The sequence below is a fragment of the Martes martes genome (assembly GCF_963455335.1).
Source record: "Martes martes genome assembly, chromosome: 2".
In the NCBI taxonomy this organism is placed as follows: domain Eukaryota; kingdom Metazoa; phylum Chordata; class Mammalia; order Carnivora; family Mustelidae; genus Martes; species Martes martes.
The window spans coordinates 17687614-17715348 of record NC_137889.1 but is presented as its reverse complement, the minus strand read 5'-3'; the positions used below and the strand labels follow the sequence as shown (position 1 = coordinate 17715348).

At 36.4% G+C, this 27735-nt stretch overlaps 1 protein-coding gene across 1 annotated transcript in view; it reads left to right on the top strand.

Moving 5' to 3' along the window:
* The window catches only part of TNKS (tankyrase), a 207882-nt gene that overhangs the window by 67524 nt on the left and 112623 nt on the right, over positions 1-27735 (top strand). The gene's annotated exons all lie outside the window — the stretch shown is intronic.

The window sequence follows — 27735 nt, the reverse complement described above, 5'->3', positions numbered from 1 at the left end:
GTGAAAGTAAATGACTTTTACCTTCCTTTTAAATTTGCCCGTGTTTGAAGAAAATAAATCTTACCTTCGCTTTTAAGTTTCGAGTACATGCTGTGCATTTTTATCAAAGATTCTGAGGTGAATGGAAAATGTTTATATATAGAAAGCTTTGAAAATACATGGAATTCTGCTTAATTGCTCTCATAGGAAGGCAACGTCCCACTATGTTAAAATTAAGATGATCTCTGCTAAAGTAAAGTGATGTGACTTTTCTCAATTAATTGACTAAGTGATTTGGTCAAGTGAATTGGTTAAGTGATTTGGTTGCTGAATCAAGATAACATCCACTAGAGGAATAAAGCTATTTTAAACCAGTGTAGATTAGAAGAAATTTAAATATAATTATATACTTTCAAATAATGAAATTAAAATATGTCACCCCAGGCCTCCTTAGGTTCTGCAGCTCTTCCTTCTCCTCTTTTAACAAAGCGGTGGGCAACAGTAGCAGCCTTGGAGTGGTCTCTGACGGACGGAGACACAGCGCTTGTTCGCAGTACCGGAGGTGCCTTAGAAATGCTGACCAAGACTGTCTCTGTAGCTGCGTGTCCTCCCTCTGACCTTTCCTTCTCTTCAACCCTCAGAGCCTTCCTCGTCCATTTGTGAGATTCATTTCATGCGACACTGTTTTTAGATCCGCTTTCAGTTTAAATATAAAGTATTAACAGCAAGAAGCTATCTCCTAATTTGAAACGATTTCTGGGGGGACTATATCAGCTTCTCTTAGTTTGCAGAAGAGCTTTGGCATGATAACTCGTGGAGACTAGGTTCCTGGAAGACAGATCCCCTATCTGTTAAACTCGACTTGAAAAGTGTCTTGCACTGTGCTTTGCTGAGATGGAAGACCTTAACTCTTCTTAGTCATAATACTGAATTCATTAATTGTTCTTTTCACGAATATTTACTTTTTTGGAAATGATGTACAACTTTTCAGATAGGATTTAAAAGAAAAACATCCTAGCAAGAGTGAATTTTGTGGAAAATATTAAGCTAGTGATATTTACACATTCATGTTACATAATATAGTGAATTAATGCTTAAGGGAAATACATTCTAAGATGTTTCTCTGCCATGCAGGTTCTCTTCTAAGCAGTTCTTTACAGTGGAATTTATAGAGGAAATATTTCCAAAGCTAAATTAAAATGATAAGGCATTGATTAAAAAAAAGTCTTTAGAAAGGAATGCCTTAATTTAGAGTTAGTAGAGATTATTTTGGGTGAAGTGTTCTTCTTTATTTTTATGCCAGGTGTAGTTGTAGTACTGGTACTTACCTTGAGAGTAAACTTTCTGTTCTTAATATTTTTCTTCTTTGGGAATTTAGTTCCTGAAGATGACTTTGTAATATCTTTCATGTAATATCTTTCATGTACACAGTTTTAGCCAAAACTGTGTACAGGTGTATATGTATATTCCTTAAAGGAAATTAACAAAGTGAAAGTCTCCTTTTACAGAGTATTTTGAAATATGTAAATGACTAATAACCCCTTCTGCATAAAGAATGCATGGATTTTTGTAAAGCTATGTAAAACAACACATACCTTTAGCTTTATAGGTAAGGTACCCCAGCAAGAGCCATTTGCTTTCAATAGTGCACTTAGGTATTTCAAAGAGAATAATTAGTTGGAGAGACTCATCAAACTCTTCGTTGAATTATTGTGCTAAGGTAAATGATACTGCTTAGAAGAAATCTTGAGGGCTCTTGTTTTTTGTTAGCCGTTCTGAAGTTTTGGGCAGTAAACTAAAGGATTTGGAGGTGGTTTTTTGTTTGTTTGTTTGTTTTTAGGAAATAAGCATATGAAAAGTCTAAAATAGCCCATGTAAATTTTATTTTAGATCAGTGTGGGTGTGTTACGATTTTGGATCTTTAAAAATTTATTTTGGCCTTTTTCCCCCTACTTGTAAGAAATACATTCTTTGTAAAAATTAAGGAAAACGGAAAAAAGTACAGAAAAGGGAAAAAAATCATTCTTAATTCTACAACCTAGAGAGAACACTTAGGTATATTTTATTTATAAGCATTTTTTTTCTGAACACACATACCCCACATTCTTCTTTCTCTTTATTGAAATCAGCCTATTGCATGCATAAAATCATATATTGCATGCATACTGCTTAATAATAATTTTTTAAAAAATTTAGTTACATGGATATTCCCAGAAAGCATTAAGTATTCTTTTGCAATATGAATTTATAATGACTTTATAATACCCTTCTGTGGATCTATTTTAGTTTTTTGAGCTAATCCTCTAAGGTTTACCTTTTAGGTAGATTGTTTTCATTCTTCATGCTTCACTGTGAATTTTGAGCCCTTTTATCAATTCTTTTGGAATTGTGCTTCTTTATCATATTCAGTCTTTGCATCCACAGATATGCTCTGTCTCTCCATTCCTGATTGAAGTATGTGAGGATTTGGAGAATGAGGAGCTTCCCTTTTAAACGGCTGCATTGCATGTGGTATTATATGGGGAGAGCCACATTTAAAGTTGGACACAGGACACGTTCATTGAAGAGGTTAAGGATGTCGGGGTGTTTGTTAATCCTGTAAAGAAGACCCTGCGAGCACAGTGGGAAGTTGAGTCAGGAGAAGTGTAATAGCAGACTGAAGCTGAGAGTTCGGGAAAGGATACAGAACCAAAGATGACAGGGATAAAAAGAGGGTGAGTTCAGATGCCGAGATTATTAGTTCCAGCAATTTCCTAGCAGGCTTAGGGGTAAGAAAGTGGGCAAGAAAGATGTATTCACACCAAGGTCTCCCAAGAATAAGCTTTAACCTGGATTCATTGCACTTCTGAGGAAATCCTAATCTGTGATTGAGGGACTGGCTGCCAGTCTTTGCAGCAGGTCTCAGCTGTGACTTAGGCCAGAGGCAGCGTGGAAGGGTCTGGCATGTGCTTGCGGAGCATGGCATGTTAGGTCAACAAAATAAATCTGGGATCCCATTCTTTTTTTTTTTTTCCTACCCCACTGCTTCCTGCTGCTTTTCAGATGAAACCCGGATCTTCGGTAAGATCAGTGAGGACTTCAGTGAACTAGACCCTGCCCAGATAGGTTTGACCGCAAGGTTTGCTAGAGCACAATTTAGGATTCCTGTCTTTTTTTTCATACTTTGCATTCACCCTGTCAGTAATTCATATCTACTGTCTTTTCAAATCTCCAGTCCAGCCATGTCTTACCAGCTTCACTGCTTTCCCCTTGTATATGGCTTCATCGTCATTCTTTCGTGCCAGCTGTAACCTTGTAGCAAGTCTCTCTGCCTCCACTTACTCTTCGCTCTCTTTTCACTGTAGCTGGAATTGGCCTTTCTAAAGCCTAGACCAGCCCTATGATTAGAAAATTCCTTTCTGTATTCTCAGTTACCCCTAATAAGTCCAAACTCTTAAGCCATAGCACTCTGTGATCTGGCCCCTGCCTTGCTTATCTCTGATCTTGTTCCTCTGGGTTCTCCCGTGATCTCTTTGCTTCGGCTACAAGCTGGCTCTTTGCCCTTCCTCCCCCAGACGAAGCCCTTGTCCGGTCTGGACTAACACACGCTGTTCACTGAACCTGGAACACTCGCCCAGAACTCCATGTAGTTCAAGTCAAATCTCTGCTCAAATGTTTACTCAGAGAAGTCTTTTTGTCCTCAATCCCATTTGCTTTCTTTATTTTCTTCATGGCTTTATTGATACCTGAAATTGCATTATTTTTCTGTTCTTTGTTTGCCCCAATGGAAAGAAAGCTTTACGAGGATTTGGACTGTTGGGTATCTTGCTCGCTTCATTGTGCCCAGGACTTGTGCAAATACATGGAATGATTAAACAAACAAATACTTCAAAGATCTGATTACTGGTGACTGAGGGCAGCCTATTTTCCCGGTTCTTCAGATAGTCATTAACCAGTAATTATTTGATCTTTCATGGCATATTGTAGTAGTCTTTTTAAATATTGTACTTCCTGAAAATTGTTTTGGATTGCTTATAGTCAGGTACATCTCTTAAGACAGTGCATTTAAAAGAATAAATTGGGGGGCGCCTGGGAGGCTCAGTGGGTTAAAGCCTTTGCCTTCAGCTCAGGTCGTGATCTCAGGGTCCTAGGATCGAGCCCCGCATCATGCTCTCTGCTCGGCGGGAAGCCTGCTTCCTCCTCTCTCCCTCTTTGCCTGTCTCTCTGCCTACTTGTGATCTCTGCCTGTCAAAAAAATAAATAAATAATCTTAAAAAAATAAAAGAATAAATTGGTATGATGGCGAGGTGTGTACTGAGCCTTTTATCAATAGATTTCTTGGATAGCTCCCTTGATTGAGAACATTCCAGTTCTGGAAAGATCAGACTGCCTGCAGCTGTCAAGTCAGACTTCTAGATGTCAGACTAGGGTCTAATTTGTACTGTTTTCTTTAGGCATTGCTCTGTTACTACGCTCCTTTGCATACTAGCTAATACTTCAGTGTGACATATGCATATCAGGTGTAGTACCTTTTTACTGTCGGCCTACATGATTGAAGACTGATTTCTCATATCCTTAATTTGAACTTTAGGAATTATTTTTATCAGTTATTAAGAAATCTAATAGTGTAATATGCTTTCTAGAAAATAAAACATATGAGGAAATACCTTACTTTTAAAGAAAAGCTATATGTTTATCCACCTCATTTTTATTAGGGAAAATTATTGTTATGTTAAGATGAATACTTTTTTTTTTTTTTAAAGAATTCCCTTTTAGTGTGAGAGTAAGAAAGTTAAAACATGTTATTGCTGAAATAAATCAGTGTGAACACTCTTTTTAAAGATATGTTAATCCCTTAGTTGCATAACTCTTAAGAAAATTTTATTAATGCTTTGATTTGTCTATAATATTGGACATGAGTAGGAAAGTGTAAAATTTTGGTACATTGAAACACCTTTTTTTGAAACTTTAAAAATATGAAAATAATTTAGAAGAGGAATGTAAAACTACTATCTTTTTAAAAAGATCTTAGCTGACATACTGATTTAACTTTTAAAGTGTTACACCTTCAATAAACAAGTCAAAGCCTTACTGAATCTAGTTATAATAATAATGATGATGATGATGATGATGATGATGATGATGTTAATGATTGACAACTCCTGAGTGCTTCTGTGAGCCAAGCACTGTACTAAACGCATTGAATCCTCACACCACTAGGAAATAGATATGATTGTACCCATTTTTACAGATAACAGGGGAGTCAGGTTACTTTTATGAGCTCACACACTCACTAAGGGAAATTCCTGGGATTTGAACTCAAGGCATTTGGCTCCAGAATCAGTGCTCTTATGCAGAACGGGATTTTTTACAAACTTGTTCATTTAGAAGGATGCAGTATAAACATACTTAAAAACTAGACTAATCCATAAATTCAGGGCTTAAATCCAGTCGGTTAACATTTTTCTCTACTTTCTTAGCTTAAAGACTATTCCTTTCAAAAAAGAAAATTTACTTGATTAATATTACCTGCAAGATTCATCATCATATTATTACAGAATGAATTACTTGGGTAATAAAAATGATTTATCTAATTTATAAAAGCTATTTTTAAGTCTTTGCTCTTTAGTCAATAGGCTTGAATAACATTCACTTAACACATTTTTTAAAAACCAGTATTTTGAAGGAAAGATGTAATTTCAAAATGTTGAGCTCTTCATAGATAAGGGGCAGATAATGTAAGTAAGCCTTATGTGAGTACAGGCAGTTATGTACATACAGGGAGTAAGGGAAATGGAAACTGTCCTTCTGTTCAGATAACCCAGCACTCTAGTATTTCAGACTCTTCCTATCTACCTTTTTGTGTAATTAAAGCCAGCAGGCTTACAGCATTAAAACCAGCATGATCTTTCAACTCATCAAAAATGACATATTTGTGAAGCATAATAACTTGTTAGTGTACACCCTGAGAGCAGCTGTCATTTTCCCCAGTGAACTGTAGCAGTCATACAGCATCTTCATTGCATTTTGGATTACAGCTTCAACTTCAGCCAAATTATGGCTATTTTAAATGGTTCTTCTATAATTTCTGATAATAAAGTGATTACTGTTAACATTTACTTTCTTAAAACAGCACATGTGACATTAGAATTCATTAATGCTTTGGTTTTTTAAGGTTAATAGCCCTATTGTTTGAAATTTTTACTAAACTTTTATTTTGACATAATTGTAGATTTTCATACAGTTGTAGGAAATAATACAGAGGTCCCCTGTACCTTCTGTATTATTTTCCCCTACTAGTAATGTTTTACAAAACTGTAGTATGGTGGGGGTGCCTGGGTGGTTCAGTTGGTTAAGGGTCTGCCTTCGGCTCAGGTCAGATCTCAGGGTCCTGAGATTGAACCCCACATCAGGCTTCCTGCTCAGTGGGATGTCTGCTTCTTTCCTCTCATGTGTGCGCTCGCTCTCTCTCTCTCTCTCTCTCTCTCTGTGTTAAAAAAAAAAAAAACAAAAAACTGTAGTATGGTATCATAAACAGGATATTGATGTTGATGTAGTCAAGATACAGAACATTTCCATCCCAGAAGATGTTCTATAGTTTCCCTATTTGTAGTATGTTTATTCTGGTAATGCTGGCTTCGTAGAATGAGGAAGATTCTTTAGGAAATGTTGAGTGCTTTTATTTTCTGGGAGAGATTATTTCTTTTGGTAGAATTCACCAGTGAAACTATTTGGGCCTGGTGCTTTCTTTTTTGGAAGATTATCGATTCAGTTGCTTTTATAGATAACAGAGCTAATTAGGTTATATATTTCTCCTTTTGTGAATTTTGGTAGTTTACGTCTTTCAAGGAATTGCTCGGTTTCATCTAAATTGTCATATTCCTATGTGTAGAGTTTGTAGTTTTCTCTTATCAGGCTTTTGGTGTTTGCAGGATCTATAATGATACCTCCTGTTTCATTTTTGGTGATTGGTCATTTGTCTTTTCTGTGTTAACAGTGTTTCCTAGGAATTTGTTGATTTTGTAGATATTTTCAAAAAGCCAGTTCATTGATTTTGTTCTTTTCTGTTTTCAATTTTATTGATTTCTGTTCTTTAGTATGTTCCCTGCTCTGTTTGGACTCTGTTTGCTCTCTTTCTAGGTTCTCGAGGTGGTAACTTAAAATTGATCTGAGATTTTTTTCTCTTTTCTAATGTATGCATTTAGTGCTATAAACTTACCTTTAAGTTCTACCTTAACTGTATATCACAAATTTTGTTATGTTCTATTTTCATTTTCACTCAGTTCAGTGCATTCTTTTTTAATTCTCTTGAGACTGTCTCTTTAACCCATGGATTATTTAGAAGTATGTTGTTTAGTTGCTGAATGTTTAGAGATTTTTCTCTTAACCTTTCTGATACTACTTTCTAGTTTGATTACATTGCGGTTGGGCAACACCTTATGTTTTCATTTCTTTGCATTTTAAAGTTTTTGTTTTATGTCCCAGGATGTGGTCTTTTTTGGTATATTCATGGGCATATGGTAAGAATGTGTTTTGGCTATTATTGGATGGAGTATTCTGTAAACAAATGTTAGACCCTGATAGTTGATGGTGTTGAGTTTTACTGTATCCTTGCTGACTTTCTTCACATAACCTCAACTGATATCAGAGGGTAAGAGGTAGGACAGGGTGACCTCATTCCATTGGATTGTAGTGAAAGTCTGTGGCATTCTGTGATCTCCACTAACACTGTGGTCAGGAGAGGCTAATTATTACCTAGCAGATGTGAAAGTCCTGGCTCCCAGTGAGCTTGTAAATCTAGGCTCATCACTAGGCCTTTGCTTCATGGGTGTGGGTGGAACCACAGTTATTTTGTTTTTGTTTTTTTGTTTTGTTTTGTTTTGAGTTTTACTTTTGTTTCTGCTTTTGTAGTGTTTGGCTGGATTAGGCTGGTTATTATCTAAAGGTTTTCTGTCTTGTTAGGCTATACCTTTGCTACTCCTTTGTCCCAGAGGGCGGGCTTTCTTTTGTCTGCATCCATTGTCATTTCTAGATTGCCAACTTCTTCAATTCTTAAGTCTGTGTACATGGAGCAAAAAGAACTTGGAAACTCACCACCCTGTTGTTCCTTGGATATCAAGATCTCTAATCAGTCTGCCTTTTTCTACCTATGTCTTTGAATGTTTATTTTATTTATAAGGTTCACATTTTTTAGGTGTTCTTAGTGGGAAGGATAGGGGAAAGTACATCTCCCATTTTCCTAGAAGTCTAGAAATTATTTTTTATTAGTCATTACTATATGGAGTGAGTCATTTGAGGATTTATGCATATAATGAAACTGCATAAATAGTAGGAATTTTTGTGGCATATCTATTTTTCTAAACCTGTCTGCTGATTAGAAGCATAGATTTAAATAACTGTGAGTTATGAGAGGTAGTATTGGACCCTCAGTACTGTTCACACAGTATTGCACAGAATACCATTGCTTGATAAACACTTTTGCTTTTTTAACTGAATAAAAAACAATATTATGATTTTAGGGTTTTTTAATATATACATAATTTTTTTAAATTTTTTTATAAACATAGAAGGTATTATTAGCCCCAGGGGTACAGGTCTGTGAATCACCACGTTTATTACACACTTCACAGCACTCACCATAGCACATAGCACATACCTTCCCCAATGTACATAACCCCACCACCCTCTCCCTACCCCCCCAACCCTCAGTTTGTTTTGTGAGATTAAGAGTCTTTTATGGTTTGTCTCCCTCCCGATCCCATCTTGTTTCATTTATTCTTTTCCAACCCTCTAGAGCCCCGACGTTGCTGATTTTAATTTTATAATTGACATAATTGTGGCAAAAAGCAAAAGTTATCAAGAGCCTGCTACTTTTCAGTTGGTAACTGGTTGAAAAACATATAGTCCCCTCTTTTGTGATCTTCTTTCCATGGTGTTCACTAATTTCATTTACTCTTTGGCTCAGCCCTAGGGTTGTTGGGCGTGGATAGCCAGTATTTTCCTAGTTTGCCTCATTCAGAGAGGAATTATATTTGAAACTTTAGAAAGTCACAAACATATGGCATGAGGTTTTTATTATTTAAAAAAAAAGTTGTCATTGAGTAGTGGAACAAAGGAATAATTGGTCATTTTTTAGCATCACCGAGGCTCAATAATTAAAGTAACTAGCTGAGTGTTGGAGAATTTCTGGTAGAATTTTTACAGAATACCGTCCTTTCCTGCTGTTCATTATCAGTGTCCCTCAGTGTCCCTTACTCATTCATAAGGCCGGGGAAATGAGCACGATATGATGCAAAAGATTTAAGTTGACTTAAAACAAAAAGCTTCTTTGAAGAGATACCTGCTTTTATGCCTGGCATTTTCCAAGCAGAACTGTGCTTACACCTACCTGCGTTTCATAGTTTCCAACATGCTGTTTAAGCAGATGTCAGTGAGGAACATGAGCTAGCTGAGAGGCAGAGACTAACTAGACGTGTAGACCCGTTTGCTTAGGGAGCAGTTTAGGGAAGCTTTGGAACCTCAGGAGGATGGTTGATGACCGTGGAAGGCACGGTGTTCTTCTCAACCCTGTTTATGCTAGACAGAGGGAAAAACATCACGAACAGCAGGTTCATGGCTATACTCTAGGACTGCAGCATTGGCTGTACAGCACAGTTATAAGAATTGTGGAATCAAGGGGTGGGAGGGCGATCTGGCTGCGACATCTGTCACCTCATTGATCACCAGGATTGATTCGGCTGATCTGGCTGGCTAGGTGGGTGTCCCCTTCCCCCCCTACCACTCCCATGTGTGTCCCTCCCAAAGCTAGGCGCTTGGTCGAAGAGGACGGCCTTCCCTGATTCTACCAAAAAAAAAAAAAAAAAAAAAGAATTGTGGAATCAAGAAATCTGCATTATCCAGTTTAGATTTTATTGCCCACCATTGTCTTCCCTCCCTCACAAACATGGTCAACTGTTTACTGACTAGAGAGCCAGTGTACTCACTGGCAACACTATAGTATTAAGCCCAGCTGTCTGTGTATTTTATATACCTGTACTCAAGAAATGAATGTCGCCGGAAAAAAGAAATATATGTGTATATATGTATTGACATATATTTATATATTTTATAATTATATATATATATTTATATATTTTATATATATTTACATATATTTTTATATTTCTATATTATGTTATATATTTATATAGTATATATGTATTTTATGTATATTCTCTATATATAATATATAAATATCTGACCTTAGTATCATAGCCATAAACTTCAAATCAGCTTTTATTCTTGTTTTAGCCATTTCTCTCCTCGAATCTTTAGCACACTTTCTACTTCTTTTTTTCAGCTAATTTATTTCTCATATTTCACTGAAAAAAATAAATACCATCAAACAGGAACTTACTGCTATGGCCAATTCCATCAACCTAGCTACACCTTAGTCAGCATACTCTACTCTGCCTTCCTTCTCTTACAGTGGGAGCAGTATCTGGGGGCACCTGGATGGCTCAGTTGGTTGAGTGTCTGACTCTTGATCTCAACTCAGATCTTGATCTCAACTCAGATCTTAATCTCAGGGTTGTGAGTTCAAGCCCCATGTTGGGCTCCATGCTGGGTATGGAGCCTAGTTTAAAAAGAAAAAAAAAAAATACAATGGGGGAAGTATCCTGCTTCTATCTAAGGCCAGCCTTTTCTACTTTTGCTTTGGATTCCATTCCATCTCACCTGCTCAAGGACCTTCTGCAGTTATGCTCTTCCTATTGGCTTATAACCATTTGTGTATATATGGATTGTTGTAGCTCCCATCTTTAAAAAATACAATAAAAACAAAATTTTTTCTCTTGATGCCTATATCACCCTCTAGGAACCCATTTTTCTGCTTCCCCATGGAGCATAAGAAGTTATCTGTGGTTACTCTTTCCTTTCTAATTATTCTGAACTAAACTTACCTGGTCTAATTTTTGCCCCTAACCATTGTAATAAAATATTCTTTCTCCCAAATTTATCAGTAAATTCAATCTTGTATATCCAGTGGTCACTTCCTTATGTGACTTCTTAGCAGTATTTAGCATCATTTAGTATAACTCCTTCTTTGAACTAGTCTTCTTCTTCTTCTTCTTCTTTTTTTTAAGATTTTATTTATTTATTTCACAGAGAGAGAGAGAGAGATCACAAGCAGGCAGGCGGCGGGGGGCAGGCTCCCCATTGAGCAGAGAGCCCAATGCCGGGCCCGATCCCAGGACCCTGAGATCATGACCTGAGCTGAAGGCAGAGGCTTAACCCACTGAGCCACCCAAGCACCCCTTGAACTAGTCTTCTAATGGCTTCCAGGATACCATACCTTCCTGTTCCCTGTCCCCCCTCCCCGCCCCCAAGTTTCACCGATGGGTCCTTCTTGTGCTGGTTTTTTCTCCTTTGCTCTACATCTAAATATTAGAAGAGCCCAGATTTACTTTTAGGATTTTCATTTCCTTTCTGACTTTCTGGGTGATCTCATCTATTCTGTTATTTTAAATACTATCTATGTGGCTCCTCAAGCCCTGTATCACACCAGTTTATGACTCTAGTGCTGACCTCTCCTTTGAGCTCTAGAAATATGTGTCCTACTACCTATTGAGACTTTCAGCTTCATTATCTAATAGACGTTTCAAACTTAACATACCCAATACAGAATTCTTTATCTCCCTAACTAATGCCATTGTCAAGGTCATCAAGCTCATCCTTTCAAATTCTTAAGAAATGGCATCAAAATCTACCAAGTTGCTCAGGCCGACTTGATTTCTACTCTTGTCATCATATGTTACATTCAGTTCATCACCCAGTTCTGTTGGTTTTACCTCCAAAATCTATTCCAGATTGATATCTCTCAGTCTTTCCTGCTGCCATCAAAACTTCTAATTTAGACCAGGGCTAAGCAGTATGGCCTCTGTGGGCTGGTTCTGGTGAGCTGTTTGTTTCTGGCTTACAGTGAGATAAGGGAGTGGCACCAGAATATAAATCAACTACATCAGTAAGTACACTTTTAGCCAACTTTTTTTTTTTTTAATAGCAAGACTCCTTTAATGATAACACATTGCACTGATTTACATTCTGATGCAAGCTCCTGACCTTCTGGTAAACTTCTTGATTAGTGGTGGTGGAGGCTACTGTTGACAGCGTCCTGTCAGCCTTCCTTTAGTCCACTGTCTATATAGTAGCCAACAAACTTTTTAAAATTTTAATTGGTGTATTTCATTCATTTCTTTAAAAGTATTTCTATTTAGAATAAAATTCAAACTTAAAAAAATTTTTATTTATTAATTTGACAGAGAGAGAGAGACAGTGAGAGAGGAAACACAAGCAGAAGGAATAGGAGAGGGAGAAGTAGGCTTCCTGCGGAGCAGAGAGCCCGATGTGGGACTTGACCCCAGGACCCTGGGACCATGACCTGAGCGGAAGGCAGATGCTTAACGACTGAGCCACCCGGGCACCCCAGAATTCAAACTTTTTTTTATCTATTTCCTATCTGCTTATCTGACTGCACTGTTCAGCAGTTTCCCTGTTGCTTCTTATAGTCCAGCCACATGAACTGCATTTCTCTTAATCATTAACTCCAAGCTGTTTCTCTATTTCTTTCTCTACCCTTCTGTCCTCTCCTTGGTGTGCTGGTTCCTTTATTGGAATGCTCTTTGCCTCAAATCTTCTTTTAACTACATTCTCTTCATATTTAGGTCTCAACTCTCAAAAATCACTTACCTAAAATAAGTTCCTCCTAACCCCTCAAATACGTTAGTGTCCAGTCCCGCTGATGGTCTCCCTTTACATCACTGACCAATCACTGTCTGAAGTGATTTCATTTATTTACTTTTTGGTTATTTATTGTTTAACTCCCAGTCTCTGAATTCCAGTACTGGCTTCTTGGGAAAAGGGATTTTCTTTTTTTTTTGTTCATTGTTTATAGCGTCAGCATTCTCTAAATATGTGTTAAATGATCATTTAGTTAATTGGTGCTTCATAAACTAGAACTGTTTTACTATAACACTGTAGCATGGTAATATCAAAGTAGCATTCCAGAACTATAAAATTACAAGAAATGCTACATCAGTCAGGCAAGCTGCCGTTGACAATAAGAAAATCTTTGATAAGTTTTCCAGTCTAGTGTTTGTTCATTAAATCTGTGTTGATCTGTTGATGGTGGCATCTGCAAGTGCCATTTCCAGCTGCTCTTAAATAAACTAACAAATTTGCTCCTTAGTTAGAATGTTTAAAAAAGAATCCTCATCACATTAATGAAAGAAACAAAAATAAAAAGCACTTCTTGTGTAAAAATTCATGCTATATAAAATTTTCCATTATAACCAATGCAGTATCTGGCCCATGCTAGGACCCCAATAATAATAGCTTTTGTTATTGAAGGACAATTATAGATGATTAGTTGATTAATTTGTATAGTTTGTATATAATGTCATAATCCCAGATGTATAAAATAACCAATGAAGAAGGAGATTCTGAAGCTCTTCAACTGATTTTTATTGATTTTTTTTATATTCTATGTATACCCTCAGATTTTTTAAAATATTTCATAATTTCATCCAGAAATTCTTTGTCCAGCGTAGAGCCTTCTTTTATGGTCTTATTTTTCTCCTTGATGAAGCAATGTTTGCTTCCTCATGAGGTTTTTTAAATCTTCATGCAGTTATATAAGACCATTATTGATTTGATCTTACTTTTAAAGAAAACAGCTTTTGATTCTGTTGATTCTTATGAGGCTGTTTTGGTTAGATACTCTTGCTAGGTTTAGAAACTTTAAATCTATCAGTGTGTTGATTTCAAACATTCAATTTTATTTTTTAAAAAATTTTTAAAAGATTTTATTTATTTGAGAGAGAGTAAGAGAGTCAGAGGAAGAGGCAGACTCCCTGCTGATCAGGGAGCCCAATGCGGGACTTGATCCTGGGACTCCAGGATCATGACCTGAGCCGAAGGCAGACGTTTAACTGACTGAGCCACCCAGGTGCCCTCAAACATTTCTTTTTAGTAATTAGCTTGTTCTTAAGGTAGTTTCCATAATACTGTTGACACTTAAAATTTTTACTTAGCAAGATCCTCTTGTTTTTGAAGAGTGTTAAAAGGGATGTTCCAAGACAGAACTCCTGATATCAGCTGTGGCATTGTCGTAGTCAAGAGCCATTTTAGGGCATTTTAGGGTAGACAAAAAATTGAGAACCTTTCATGACAGAAGAATCCTACTCCAGTGTGATATGATTTTTGTGGGTGTATTTTCAAGTATTTGCTTAGAGGTCATAAAATATACTGGTGAAAAAGAAGCCATTGGTAATTATTTTATAAAGTTAGGTTGCTATCTGGTGTCATGGAAGGAAATTTACTAAAAACTAACCTAATTTGGAATTCTTATCATATGAATAAACAACCTTGTCTTTTTTTTTTGGTAGACTTAATTAGATCCCACAATCAAAAGATCTGCTTCAGAATTTCTCATTTATTCCAGTCTATGAAATCTTGGTTTTTGTGTTTGTAATCCCTTGATTTTTGCTTTTTCTCTTTTCGGTTTTTCATCTTCTTCAATTTATAAAAGACTTTTCCAAAGCGGAGCTTAAACAGGTCTGACATGGTTAGTTGATTTTTCCCCCCAAGAAACAGGTGACAAGTTTTTAGGAAATTTTAACATGAACCCACCTCTGGAATGCAGATGTAGTTCTCATAAAATGACAGTTGCAGTGGCAGTGGTGCATGCTTCATTGGTTGACTCATTTATAAGTCTTCTAGAAGGAGAGGAGATGAACTTTGGGTGGTATGTTCAAAAGTAATCAAATTTTACATTAAAATCTTTGAAAAAAGCTTTGGGTAGATCATTAGTGGCAGTGTTAGGTGTTACTATTATTTATATCTGTGGAGAACTTAATAATATCCATAGTTGAAACTTGTAATTAGACCTTCAATAAGTAGAAAGATGGTAGATTTCGTATACTAAAGTACAGTGAAACTTTTACAACTTACACTGTTGAATACAAATGCAACTGCCATTCTGCCTCAAAATTGCATTATCCATTGGATTAGCAGTCAAGCTATTGAACTGCATGATTCTGCCTACTTGTGATCTCTGTCTGTCAAATGAATAAATAAAATCTTAAAAAAAATAATAAAAGATTTCACACGTATAAAATAATGAAGTTCTCTATAAACTGAGGATGTAATTCCCTAAGAAATACTGTTTCCTGGAGCAAAATATGAAAGCGTACTTACAGTATGCTGTCCTTTTTATAAGAAACAATAAGTGCTATCTAATCCCCAATCACCTTGCCTGTCCTTCTTCACACCTACACTGTGTCCGTCCCACCCACACTGTGTCAGAGTTATTCTATGTGACCAATAGCATAGTGGCTGAGCTGATGGTATGTCACTTTTGGGATGGGTCATAGAAGATTGTGGCTTTTGTCCTGGGCTTTTTTCTTGTCCTCTTGGATCACTTGCTCTGTGGAGAGGTTCTGAATTCTCCGGCCAACAACTAGTGAGAAACTGAGGCCTGCCAAGAGCCACAAGAGAGTACTTGGTAGCAGATTCTCAAGCCTACGGCTTAGCTGCCGCTTTGTTAAGAGACGTTAAGTCAGAATCATCCAGCTAACCACTCCTAGATGCCTGACCCTCAGAATTATGTGACATGTCTGTTCTTTCAAGACGCCAAGTCTTGAGGTAATTTGTTAAGCAGAAATAGATTACTGGTACACAAGGGAAAATTTAAAAAAATATATTGTTATTATTGTTACAAAATGAAATACAGGAAGGCTAAACCAGAAAACATTGAAATTAGTTATGTTCAAGGGTGTGGAGACTTCACTGGCAAAGAAGGTAACAGATTTTCTATAGTATACCTTTTGATACAATTTTAATTTCTGGAAGCATGTCGATGTTTTACATATTCAAAAAATAAAATTAAATCAGGAATGAGAGAGGACCCTAAAATTTTAATTCAAACAGAAACAAATGAACCATCTGCATTTCAAAGAAATAACCACATTGAGAGAAACAAGTACTGATCCAAGTAACTTTTGAACATAGCTCTTTGACTTTATACCTTTAGTCTAGAAGGGAGGAAAAGGGCAATTTCAAACAGACCTTGAGTTCTTTCTATTAGGTTATTTTGCAGTGATGTGGGGTAGTGATTCAGAAACTATTTTATGTATATTTTAATATTGAATAAATTTGTTGCGAGCCAGGGTTCTTACTATAGCATAAGAAATTTACAAATGTTGAATGTGGGAAGACAAAGGAGAACCTTATGGAGTTGGATTGAAGGTGTAGGTTTCAGAATCATGGGTAGTGCCTGGGGGAGGGGAACGTCTTAGGTCTGCTGCAGAAAAGGCCTACAGGAGGTATGTCGCCCGCAGCAATAGAGCACCCCTGCTTTCCATGCTATTTCCTTACATGCTGTTAGAAGAGCTCTTTGAAAAAAAAAATAACAGATTTCAAGGCTAGTACAGGAAGGTATAAGATGAACCTGGAGCATCTTAATTGTGCTACAAAGTAAGGAAATTCTCAAAATAATAATGGGGCATGTCAAAAGGACACAGGGGACCTCTCAAAGGGACTCCCACCAGCCAGATTTGGGACAATTTGACCATGAAAATAGATAGTGATAGTAATGGATTATAACCCATTAGATTAAAATAGGAATAGATATATTCATACAGTGATAATAAATGAGTGAATGAATGAATGGGGAGAGGTTCTTTCTTACTGGTAGATAAATGGTAGATAGATTTATCTACCTGGTTACTGGTAGATAAATGTGGTGGGACTGTTGGATTTGGAAAATCACTGTTAGCAGCCGTCAGAGTGAAGACTGGTTAGGACAAGAAACAGCGGATGTTAAATCTCAAAGACCAGATTTGACGAGGAGCAGAATGTATGCTGCTGGTTCTCAGCATATCTGCCCATAGATTATTACTTGGAAAAACAGTAGCTATACAGTGGAGAAATCTGACAGTATCTTTTTAGGGAAAGCAAAATTAATATCACCAGTGAGAGTCAAATAAACTTTGTGTGCTGGCTCATATAATAATTAGGAAGGACATGGCATCTCTTATGTTCTCTTCTAGCCAGGGATGCTTAAGTAAGTCTCATGAAAAGACATTAGACAAATATAAATTTAGGCACATACTACCAAATAATTGGCCTGTATTTTTCAAAAATGTCAATGTTTTAAAAGACAAAGACTGAAGAATTCTTCGAAATTAAAAGAGATTAAAGAGACATGCCCACTAAATGCAAAATACATGATCCTGGACTGGAGGGGGGAAATCCTATAAAGGATATTATTGGAACAATACCAGAATTGGAATACTTACTCTCTGTTAGATAAAAGTGTTGTACCAGTGTTTAGTTTCCTGAATTTAATTACTTTGCAATGCTTACGTAAGAAAATATCCTTGTGTTTTAGGAAACAGATGCTGAAGTAATTAAAGGCAAAGAGACACAATGTATTGCAACTTTCTGCAGTGGTTCAGAAAAATTATTTGTTACCTACACAGACATACACAGAGATAGGGATAGGGAGGGCGGAGGGAAGAAAAACAAGTTTTTCTCTGCCCTTCAAGGCCTCTTCCTTCAAGAGAAAAAAGAAATTTATGTGAGACAGATTACCAGGCAGACCATTCTTATACATTTTAGACAGAAGGACAATAAATTTGTGGGGAATTGATAGGATAAAGAAAACAGGTGTTGGGAGCTCTAATTAGTAGGGAATTCTAAGCAGAATTTAGGCTGAATTAGTAGATTAGAAAAAAAGATGAGTTTTATTCCTATAGCTTTCAAGTCCCTGTCTCTGGTGATAAGGTTATCTTTGTACTTCTCAATACAAAGAGAGTATTTTTCATATGGAAGATTTGTTTTGCTTTCGGGAGGACAGAGGAGGGTCTGAGTGTCCTTCCACTGGAGTTTAAGTAACTTATTTAAAATAATCAATATGTCGAAGTGACACATTTTGGAGCGACCTGCCCTTGGCCCCTATAGGGAAAAAAGACGGAGTGTAAAGCACACAGGTGGAAAATTTAAAATTTGGTGATTCTGGGCAAAGAGTATTCAGGAATCCTTCTGTACTAATTTTGCCATTTTTCTCTATGTTTGAAATTATTTCAAATTAAAAGGTTTATCAAGTTATTACTGTAGGCAAAAAAGTGACAGAGTTTGGTTAATAAATTATATAGTCCCTCTATATTATTTTCTACCTTTCAACCCCAGATCTCGGTGTTATTTTTTTTCAAATTGCTCATGTTTAGGAAAAGCTCAATCTTTTTTTCCTTCTAACTGCATTTGTGTTCCGTTCTGTTTATTATTCCCTCAGAATTAAATGTTTATTTCTGTTCTGTGAGTAGAGGTCCAAGTCTGCATGCCTTGTTTTGGATCAGAATACCATTTTACAGGCATTGTTGTGATGGTTAACTGTCTTTATTTTCTGTCTTTTTCTGAAGAAAACTCTTGGGCATTAAATTTGTTGAGGTTATCTTGAATCCAATAATATCTGTATCCTTTTCTCTTTTCTCTACTTCAAGAACTCAATAGAATCAATATTCTTTTGGGTGAGAATGTATTCACTTCCTTCTTTGAGGATGCATCGCCTCGGTGGGCGCAGGTAGGGCCTAGTGCCCTGGAAGCTTTTTCCCCCGATTAGCCTTCTGAGTTTTGTGCATCTGTTATTGGTAGGTGAGTAGGATTTTCTCTTCTCAGGGAATGATTGAGCTTACTTACAGTGTCAGTAATTTAGAGTGTCTTAAAATAGGGCATTTGATTATCAGCCTCCGACACGTTAAAATGCTTGACTTTTTTTTCCTTTTTTTTTTTTTTTTGACTTGAGCATTGAAATCATCTGAACTGACAGCTTGACTGGGCACGAAGGGGAATACAATGAATCATATGCTCAAGTCTTTCTGAATGAAAGAGGAAAATGTGTAATTATCCGAAATGACAATGAGTATTGTTTTATATGTGGATATTTCTTTTGAAAGAAGTAGTTTTTAGGAGATTAATTAGACAGGAAATCAGTGCTTTACAAATAGACCATCTGTTGATTTGTGGATTATCAGAACTTCATCATCTCTAGTTCAGGTTATAATTCTTTTCTTTCTGAACAGGAATAACACTGCATATCAGTTTTTATTTATGTTCTTCTCGGGTTTTTTCTTTGTGGGGAGAAATTCATTGCTCTTAATTTTACTTATATGTATTTGGCGTCAGTGTTTTGAAATAGGCCCCAGGTGAGTGAAAAAGAATTTTTTTCTCTGTTGATGTTCTAATCTTTCTGTGTTGGTTTTCTATTATTCTCTTACCCTCCATTGCACTGAAAGTGAATGATATATTGCTTATGACAGGACATAAAAATGACTCTTATTTTTAAGAAGTCATTAGAATGCCGGCGGCGATAACAGACAGACATAAGAGAGGTATTCTTTTCTCCAGAAGAGCGACAATTCTGTGGACTTGTTTGAAAAATAAGTCTTCTTTCATTTTTAAAAACCTAATAAGGGAGTATAAAATAACTGCTTGTCTGTATTCTTTATACAGCAAAAAGAAAAACATGCCAAGTAGAAATATTAATGATTATTTATAGAAGAGAAGGGTAAACAAGAACACAGAAGGGAAAGAAATTCAATTAAGAATGGAAGCAATATTTAAATGCTTTATGCTTAGTATCATCATACCAAAAATTTGTGATTTTATTCATTCCTTTTTCTAAGGATATATTTTTATACATACCTTTCTTGATATTTTAATTCTTAATTAGGGGACATTTGACAACTTAAAGGACTAGGATTTCAAAGAAAGTTCTTGGATACTTTAAATTTCTCTATATTAACTTAATCCTGGCTTTCATGTCACTGTTACCCCATTCATTATTTAAAATACATTTTGGGCCAAATGTCGTGTATAAATGTTGTGGGTGATGCTTTGAATTATGACAGGGTTGAACCTGAACATCGAATCTCTTGGAGAAGAAACTAGTCATGATCGTACAGCCACATCTGTGTGTGTACGCACACACGTGTGTATATATCCATTTTATATGATTATTATTTTTTCTTTCAGAACAAAGACATAATGTTATTGAATGATAGTTTGTTTATTTTATTTCTTAAAGAAAAAAGAATGGGAAATATTATTCCAGATATTTTTTTACTTTAAGTCCTTGTGTGATACTTTTTAGAGAAAAATGGTTAGACAAAAGTTGATACATTTTTTTTTTAATTTATTTTCAGCGTAACAGTATTCATTGTTTTTGCACCACACCCAGTGCTCCATGCAATCTGTGCCCTCCTTAATACCCACCACCTGGTTCCCCCAACCTCCCACCCCCCCCGCCCCTTCAAAACCCTCAGGTTGTTTTTCAGAGTCCATAGTCTCTCATGGTTCACCTCCCCTTCCAATTTCCCTCAACTCCCTTCTCCTCTCCATCTACCCTTGTCCTCTATATTATTTGTTATGCTCCACAAATAAGTGAAACCATATGATACTTGACTCTCTCTGTTTGACTTATTTCACTCAGCATAATCTCTTCCAGTCCTGTCCATGTTGCTACAAAAGTTGGGTATTCGTCCTTTCTGATGGAGGCATAATACTCCATAGTGATACATTTTTGAACATGATTTGACCAAAGAATTAAGGTAAAGATAGTCTCCCCAAAGAAATATTTAAAAATATGAAGTAGAAATATTTTTTAAGTTTCTTTTTTTTTTCTTTAAGATTTTATTTATTTATTTGACAAAGAGAGAGCTTTCACAAGTAGGCAGAGAGGCAGGCGGGGGTGGGGGGAGCAGGCTCCCCTCTGAGCAGAGAGCCCTATGCGGGACTTGATCCCAGGACCCTGAGATCATGACCTGAGCCAAAGGCAGAGCCTTAACCCAGTGAGCCACCAGGTGCGCCAAAGTAGAAATATTTTTTTAAATGTGTTAATAACCATGTCTGCTCTTATAGAAAGGAGAATGGTACATTTTGGGGGAATAGAAAAAAAAGTAGGAAGGTGATGTACATAAAGCCCTACAGAAGAAGTGCATGTACATACATGGTACAGCTGGTGCCCAGATCATAGAGCTGAAGAACGCTTAGAGGAATGAGTAACTGGAAAGCTTTCTACAAACCGAAAAAGAAAGGGAATTTGGGTGAAGATCTCCTGAAAATTTTACCCATAGAGAACAGAATGAGCAAAGTCCTTAGGAGGCTACAAAGATTGCAAAAAGACTTAAATTTATAAAATGCCTGACTTCTAACAGTTTTCCCTCAAAACAAATGGTTGTCTTACCCACTTTTATTATTAAGTTAACTTTCTTCCTGTGAACCTGATTGAAAAATATTGCTACTGTTATCATCACACTTTGCCAATAGGTTTGCCATTGTCCAGTAGTGTGATGTAATAAATCTGAATTCTCAATGTTATTTAAAACAAACGGGAATGCTACCTTATAGGTTCTTTGAGGTTAAAACTTAGCAACACTGGTGTGTTCTTTTTAAATAGATCTATCTTTAATTAGTATGAAAACCAATTAAGCTTTCAAGTTGCCCACATTTACAAACTGTAAGTTGTTTCAACATAAGGAGAACAGCTTAGGAAAAGTTTTTATCTGTAGGACATAAGAGTGGCTTTCTTTTGATTTTGACCAAACCTTTCTCTGTGGGCTAAAACAAATGAATTTTATTTGTTAATTGAAATGATAAAGCACATATGATTGCTTTAAGATATATTGCATAACCTTTATTTTTCTTATCTACTGTATAGTCTTGTACAAATAATTAAGCCCTTCTTCCCCTAGGTATTCAGTGAAAGACCTTGTATCTTTTCATCATGTGGGATAACACTACATATATTTACTATGTGTTCTGTGTTTAATGCAGTTAAATAACTTTTGTATTTATCTCTGATTTAATGAAATGGGCTTAATTAAGTGCTGAAGCCATTCCTCCAAAATGTTGGTGAATTCTTACTGTCGTGTCAGTTTTGGTTTGTGCTGTGAGTCTGTTGCAGTGACGAGGTGAATCGAAGAGTGTACAGAAACAAAAGGCCTTCTTTGCGTACTTTGGAATACTTAGAATCTTTTATTCATTTTCCCTTAAGACACTCATTTCTACAAATGTCTTCTGGCAAACTGTGTAAAGCTTGGTGTTCCAGCACATTCAGGAAAGTTCAAGAGCGATGAGCGGTGTGCTTTTATTTACTCAACAAAGGATAATTGCAGATGAGCATCACAGACCTCTGTAAATCTTCCCACTGTATCTGAACTCTTGAGCTGGAAAATACTTATACAGGGAACATATGAAAAGGCCTCAGTGGTAATTTTTATATTCTTGCATCTTGATCATGTCAGTGTTAGGTTTATCCTTCAATTCGAGGCTGCATACTATTTGAGTTACTTATTGGAGAATTGTTCACTCTTATCCAGTTTTAGTTACACTATAATATTAGAAAATCAAGCACTGTCTGACTCGGTCCGTTATATTCAAGAATCTGTCTTATGTTAAATGGATGGCAATGATTGAGAATGAAATTTGGCATAGTAAGAGTCCTCCAAAATTAGATTCATTTTCTTTAATTTGTAAATTTGTGCTCAGCTGATCAGTAGAAGTAATGTTTTCATTACCAATTAAATGCTCCTTTTGAGAAAGAAAATAGCACCTCATATTCATGAACTGTTGTGACACATCTAGGCCACCGACAAAAGCAAGGTCATTGAGAACCCACAACTTACCAAACATCCTCTTCACACGGCTGATAGGAGTGACAGCTGCCTTTTTAGCTAGCCATACAGTTGCCCCCATTTTCTAGCAAGATACAAACCTCTGCTTCCTTAGACCCTCCTCACAAGTTTCCCAACAAAGCTCAAATGCAGTAATAGATTCTTTCTAACACTCTCTCACTGAAATGCCCACTGTTTCCTGTCGCTTGTGTTCCCTCTCAGGGTAACAAGTGACAGACCCAGCTTGTTCAACTGTAGCTGTGTTCCTGGTCATCTTTGGTTGGAAGGCATTGACACTAAAACATATTTCAGAAGATGCAAATTATTCTCCCAACATTGAGGAGGTGAATGTTTTGTTAACTTTTTCTTAGTTATATTTTCAATGCACATGTTTCTTAACACTTACATATCAGTCATTTTGATATTTGCTAAGTGTATAAGGATACCGTCTCTGCCTTCTAGGGAGTTTCAAACTGAGAAGTGATGTATTTTCATATAGTAAAAAGGAATCTGATTTATTTATAAATCTCTTTCCTTTATAGATTGTACTCATTTTTATTACATTCAACTGAAGGCAAAGAAAAATGCTTGAAAAGTTGTTACTTTTTTATAGGGTATGGAATTTTGGTTACCTTTGCCTAATACCTTGACAAGGGCTCATTTTTTGGAACTTATTCACAAAAACTCTAGTGTCATGGAGTATTTAAACATTACAAAATAATCTCTCTCAGAATGTTTTGTGTGTGTGTGTGTGTGTGAGAGAGAGAGAGAGACATTTACGTTGTAACTCAGTCACAATAATTTACACAAAGCCCCCTGATGGCCAGTTAGATGATCTGTCCTGTGCCTTCCTGAAAGAACTTCTGGAATTACTGTTAGTTCCAGCATCTGCCCCAGGAGATCTGTCTCCACAAGTTGTTTTCTGTAAAATATGAAAGTTTCTCAGTTCAGTGTCAATTGTGAAGACTGTAAGTCTTCATTTCACACAAAGCAGAGAATGAATCTTAAAGCATTTCTTAGTTTCGCTCTTCGGCAGATAACCTCAGCAAGTCTTATATTTCAAGGCAAATCAGTGAACCCTTGGGACTTAAGATTTTTACACCTCCAAGCAGCTACAGATAATTCTTTATACACTTGTTGTAGATGTGTTTGCCTTAAATCTTTTAAGGTTATCAAGATGAGAAGACACGAGGCTGTCAAGAATCAGAAAATAGCTTGCTGAAATTTTGAACTAACTCACTCTTTAGGTAGTCCTTGTTACTACTCCTGTGTAATTATTTGCGGAAGCCATTATAGAAATGGCTGGCTCTATCAATTAAACCACATTTACTCAAAATGAATGCATAGTATTTTTTGCTAGCACAGAATGAGAGATTATGTAAAAGAAGAATCATTTTCAGCATTTGCATCGTTCTGGCTGCTGTTAATTATAGCTTTCTCTAAAATCTGTGACTATTATTACCTAATCACAACTTAGAAATGTGAATTTATTTGAAACAATTACCCACTTTTGTCACACTAAGATTTCCACAAACATAATTTAAATTTTGTTTGTGTCTATATTCTCTTTGGGCTGGGGACAAATAATTGGAGATGTGGCAAATGGGCCAGAATAATGTCATCCTTCATAAGCATGACCAGCCATGAGCTATCGCGCTATAATTTGTCAGACTGTTCTTTTTATGTATCAAATCCTTTAATGTTGTCCTTGAAATAAGACTCAATTCCATTTAGTTTAGGATATTGAATACCATTTTTTTCTTTTTCCTTTTCTTTTAGCCCTTTCTCTTCAAGTCTTTTCTAGAGATACTTTACTTCTCTATTTAAAATGAATTAATAGTACCTTTTGCAGAAATGGGTTAATTCTTTCCTGGGTTTATACCTGCAAAGAAAATACTGTTAAATAAATGCACATACTTTAGTATCTCATAAAAATTCATGTAAATTTAAACCAAAACATAGAAAATTCATTATTTTACCTCTTTTGGAAGACTATCATAGTAACTGCCTGACTGCAAGTGTATAAATACTACACTTCTTTATACCCTGTTATCATAAAACAGCTGATTATGCTATACTCCCATAATTGTATGAAAAGATGAATATTTATCTGATTTATTTTTATATAAATTTTAAGTCTGTGAAAGGAAGAGACAGATTGAGTAAAAACCATAATCTGCTTTATTAAATGTCATTTAATATGAGAAATTATCCAGAGAAGTTTGCTTTTTTTTACTCATATTTTGGAACCATTTATATATATCTTAGGCAGTGAGTTTTTATTAAAAATGTACTCATTATGGGAGTCTGGGTTGCTCAGTTGGTTAAGCATCTGCCTTCGGCTCAGGTTATGATCCCAGGTCCTGGGATTGAGTCCCTTATCGGGCTCCTTGCTCAATGGGGAGCCTGCTTCTCTCTCTGTCTGCTGCTCCCCCTGCTTGTGCTATCTCTCTGTCAAATAAATAAATAAAATCCTTTAAAAAAAATTATGCATTAGCCGTAGTCTTGAAAAGTAATATAAAATAAATCTGGGGTGTACCATTTCACATCCATTAGGATGGTACTATTTTTTTTAAAAAAAGCCCTTAGGGGCACCTGGGTCGCTCAGTCTGTTAAGCAGCTGACTCTTGATTTCAGCTCAGGTCTGATCTCAGGGTTGTGAGTTCAGCCCCCACACTGAATGTTCTTGGGGATGTAAGAATAGGGAAAGAACACAGACCCACAAATGATTTTTCATACAATATAGAAAATGTGACGGTACACAGAGGAAGGGAACCATTGATTCTCCACAGAAATTCTTAAAGCCAAGAACTCAGGATTTTTAATACCCAGATTGTTCTCCACTTTTGAAGCCTAGTATTTTCTGTCTAACATTTTTGTGTATTTTCCTATTTAGAATATTTTGTTTTTCCATACTTTTGCTCAACAGTGTCAAAAATAGAGTCTAAACAAACGATCTTACTCAGTTTCATTCTCCAGTTACATCTGCGTCATCTAAAAGCTTAGCATGAAACAAATACAATCAATAAACTAAGCAAAAGGAAAAAAAAATACAATTCTTTCCTGGCTTGTTCTTAGCAACAGTAGTATTATTCTGCCAAATAGATAGCACTTTCTTCTGTATCCATCCGGAGGCATCAGGTGATTAGAATCATTATGCAAAACATAAACACAGGAAATTAAGATCTAGAACGAGGGTAAAAGTATGCTTGCCTGTGTGTGTGCACTGGTTTGCTAGTTGCTTTTTCAAGTTAGAACTTGTATAACCTTGGAACCTTTCCGTGAAGATAGTAGTAGGTAGTAGCTTATTTAACAAGAGTTCCAAATGTGCTGCTTTTTAAATTTCCTAAGATATTAATCAAGAAGAAAGGAAAAGGAAGTAGCTATCTCCAATCTGCCAGTCACAGATTTCTGTGTTTTATTTAGTGTTTACTCTGAGTTGATGTACTGAAGATACAGACACCTGTGCACCACATGCGCGTGCGCGCACCCCCCCACCCCCCACCACCCCCCACCCCACCCCCCCACCCCCGCCCGCCAAGCATGAGTAATCGGTGACTAGCAGAACTGATCCTGAAGCCAGGCTGGTTATGTCATCATTAAGAAAGCATAGTAACTCAGAAGAAAGGATTGTGAGACGCTTCTGTAACTGCGGCATGGCCTTGGAGAGAAACATTGTTTTATGCAGCCTTGTCCATGTCCTATTGGAAACAGTCATTATCAGCAGGGCTGACTTGTACTTCCTCAATATATACCGTAGTACTAATCCTAGAGTACCTTTAATTATCTCAAAATTCATGATTTAAAATACTGGCTATGCACTAATAACGCATATTAATCTTCAGCCAAGTTTCATAAGGATTGCTGCCTTCCGAGACTGTCACATTTCTGTGGTAGATCGATAAAAATATGAAAAAATCAGTACACATTTCGTGAAATCATTATAGGTAATTTAAAGTAAATCTAAAGTTAAAAGTGAACAAAAATCCCAAACACATACGAAATAGAGTAATGAGTTCGTATTTTTCATTATGACTTAACATTATTGAAACATGGGGTATACCATGTTTCAGTAGGTCAGTAGGTCACCAACTAGGATTGAAGAAATATCAAGTGTCTGTAGGATAGGACTTTTGGAATGAAGTTTTCTCTCTAGTGAGGAAATAGAGATTTACTCATTCTGAGGTTCCGTCAGTCTCATTAAGATTCTGTCTCTTTTGGTGCAGAGGGAAAGGGAGAGTTCATTTGCGTGTTTTTTTCTAATTACTTCTCCTGAATTGCTTTCACTTTTTCTTTGAAATTATTTAAAACAGTCTATTTTTTTTCCACTATTGTATTTATATGGTACATCAGTTTCTATAGCTTTCTTCTCACAGTGTGATTACAACTTTCTAGGGACCCAGTAGATTTTTTAGGGCAGTAAGACAAAATGCCTCCCCCTCTTTTCATTATATAAAAGCCATTTTATTATAGAGAAAGTTAGTGGCGTGTGGAGAAATCTGTTTCCTCAGAGTCCTTAAATGTTAGTTAATCAAAATTCTTTCTCTGATGTTAATGAAAAAGAGTTCCTACCTCCCTGGTGATTTCCAGGCAGAGATAATAAACAATTATTAGTAAATCAGATGCTTTAAAAATTTGAGAAGCGTCATCATCATCGTTATCACACCATCAACAACATCATCATCATCATCATCATCTTGTGTTGGGAGGACTACTGTGAGTCAGGCATTGTTGGGTGTTTTGTGTATGTTACCCTGGCCCTCAGAGCCCCCCATAAGATAAGCATTATCTTTTTCATTTCACGATGAGAAACATGAAATTCAGAGGAAGGTTAAATGATTTGGTCAGGCTCACTTGGTGAGATAAGAGGGACCTAGGATTCATTCAAAGGGTGTGGCATAAAAGGCGATGCTTTCTCTTGTGAGTTACTAGTGCTTCCTAAGCCAGGCCCCGGCCATGCTTCTCCCTGAACAAGTGCACCTCCCACCCCCTTCTTTATGATGACAACCATGAAGTTAGAGGAAGAAAAAAGCTTAGAGACAGTGGTAACACACCATCCTGATTCCAG